We start from the raw sequence: 2,851 nt of genomic DNA on the forward strand, positions 1-2,851 counted from the left end.
GTGGTTTTGTCTGTTGTTGTGAAGCTATTAGTTTTTAGTGGACAACAGAACTGAGAGGGAAAAGAGACAAGAAAAGTGAATAAAATGTAGGGGGGAATCTGGGCTGCAAGCAGGGTTTCTGGTGTACTCTAGCTGGACAGCACACCCACACGAATGTGCCCCTCCACTAAAATCACATGGATGGGCTGGTGAGACAGCTCTCGGGGCTAATGCCCCTGTGTAGGCAAGCTTAGGCAAAGTGCAGAGACCACGGTTTGATCCCCAGCATCACATGCAGTGCCATTCCTGCCCCCAGAGGGCTGAGCCAGCCACAAAATATACATTAAAAAAAAAAAAAGAGCACAAGAATGTTGTTTCCTTCAGGAATTTGCAGGTCATCCTTGCATGGGGCCATGCTAATCTTCTCTGTATCATTCTAGTTTTAGTATATGTGCTGCTGAAGCAAGCATGAATGTTGTTCCCTTATGTCATCTCTTTTAAAACAGGAAGTTACATGTTCTAATGTTTGTATATTTCCATGTTCAAAACTGTTGCATTTTAGAAAAATCACAGAAAAAGAAATTGACATTTTCACATTTGGAAAGGTTTCCTGCCTATCACACTGGGGCTGCTAGACACTACACAGGAGGACGTGTTAGTATGGAGGGGTTTCGGAGACCAGATCTGTGTCTGTCACCGTGTCTGGGACAGCAACTGCCACTTCTGTAATTGCAAGTACCTCGGTGGCAGCCAGCCCAGCCCAGAAAGGGGCTCCATTAATAAACTCCGCCCACCAGGGCATCTCACCGGACTGTATTTCAGGTCATGCCGCTGTGCTCTGTGTATTAAAAACTTACATTTGTACAGTAAATCACAGTAAGCTGATCATTAGTGTATATAGGAGTTGTGAGTGAAAAAAATGGAAGGTGTTTATGTAATAAAAATATAACAAGTATGGCTTTTGTATTACACCTTGCTGTTCTCAGTGTAGTTGCTTAGATCACACATAACATCCTACAGAGTTAGCCAAGGTGAAAATTCTACACAGTAACTATTACTTTCAACAACCTGATGGAAATTCTTAGTATAATCACCTCTGCCGTCCTGCATATGTATTTGCATGTTTTCCCACTTTTTCCCCCTATCTTTTCTCCTTTTGTTCCTCTGTGTTAATTCTTAACTTTTATTTCTTTCCACTTAAATATATCTGTTACACTTTTCATGTTTTCTTTCTTCTTTTAGGATCTTATACTAGGCAGACAATATGATATTGAATGCCTGTCATCTTGGTCTTTTAATTGTGTACTATTTCTGTTATATCAATTATGTTATATCAATTACGACTGTACTCTCTTTAAAATAATTTTTTTCAAAAAGGTAAGAGAAAAAAGGAGAATAATGAAAACTTAATGTTTCTTGAAAGTAGTCATATTCAATCACATGTCCAGTCTTACATAACTATATCTGTTGATCTGAGCAACAGATTTCATGATAAAAATAGATAATATATTAAAAACCATTGTTAATCAGCTACTCTTGTTTTGAAAATCTGTAACACATGTATTGTTGTATGCTACCCTGTTTCTGTCTTTGTTTCTGAGTTCTGTTCTTGCATTTGTTTTTACTGTTCAAAATTAAATTAAATTAAATTTAAAAAATAGAAGTATATCCAGTACTTCAATCTATCTCCAATGATAGGGGCATTGATTGTACTCATTTTTATCCTCAGATATCCTCTTCCCAATATCAGTTGAGCTTGTGTTCGCCACCAGAAGTAAAAGTGCCCTTCTTGTCAATATATCTCTTCTTATCCGGTTTTATTTTACAATAAAGTGTTTACATTCTTATAAAAATATATCATAGTAAATGACACATCACCATAAATCCCCAGCCCCAAAATCTCCTCGTTAGGGCTGGGGATATAGCTCAGCGGCACAAATGCCTGCCTGGCAAGCATAAGGTCCTGAGTTCAATCCCCAGCACAGCAATAAACAAACAAACAAATAAATAAATAAATACTCCCCCTTTCTCTAACTCACTTAGCCGTTGCCTGACCACTTTCTAAAACAGCTCTTGAAGTCTTCTTTTTTCAGCACTGGGGATTGAACTCAGGCCCTTGCGCTTGCCAGGCAAGCGCATTAGAAATCCTCTCTTGTGAGTGTCTTGTACTTGTGCGGTCCTGGCTGCCTTGATGAATGAATTTATGAAAACATCTATGTCTCCTTTTAATTTTTACTTGAGAGAAGAGCCAGAAGTTATATGGGTGAGGATGGACTGCAATGCGTCTGTCTGCTCACTGGGAGAAGGCACTGAGGAACTGCACGCAGGGCACTTCTTACCATACCTTAGAAAGACACTCACGGAGAGGATTTCCACAGGCGGACTTTCAGGGGGTGCCAAGGACACGGATATGTGCTTTTACAGAGGAGGAGAAGCCACTGAGGGGACAGACGATTATGTTCTCTTACTGGAATTTTTTAAAAAATTTAAACATTTAACATATTTTTCAGGCATCCCTCGTAGCTACCCAGACTTAGCGTCTATCACTACTCTTGACTCTGCCATAATGCGGCAACCAAGAAAGCGTCACATCTCACGTGGTCCACTCACCTTACTGTTCTTATTTACTGTTCCTCTTTTTTGTGTTTCTTCATCCTACCATCCTTTACAGAACCAAAATGACATTAATGAATTCCAGGGCATAAAGAAAACCTTTGAAGAAAGTGTCAATCAGGGCTATGCTATTACATAGTATTTATTTACCTATCAGTGTATGTTAAATTATAAGCATTAATATTCTAATCTTCATATTGTAATCAGGTAATTAAAAGTAATTAGTATGCTTTAACTAGACAAAAATAGCTTCCCTAAA

At 38.7% G+C, this 2,851-nt stretch overlaps 1 non-coding gene across 1 annotated transcript; it reads right to left on the reverse strand.

The window, feature by feature from the left end:
- Positions 1-343: 343 nt before the first annotated feature.
- On the reverse strand, positions 344-445 carry LOC111816768. The gene has a single exon (XR_002821106.1). It is a non-coding gene; the product is annotated as a U6 spliceosomal RNA (small nuclear RNA).
- Between the last annotated feature and the right edge of the window lie 2,406 nt (positions 446-2,851).

The sequence above is a fragment of the Octodon degus genome, unplaced genomic scaffold, assembly GCF_000260255.1.
Source record: "Octodon degus isolate 3935 unplaced genomic scaffold, OctDeg1.0 scaffold00039, whole genome shotgun sequence".
Lineage (NCBI taxonomy): Eukaryota > Metazoa > Chordata > Mammalia > Rodentia > Octodontidae > Octodon > Octodon degus.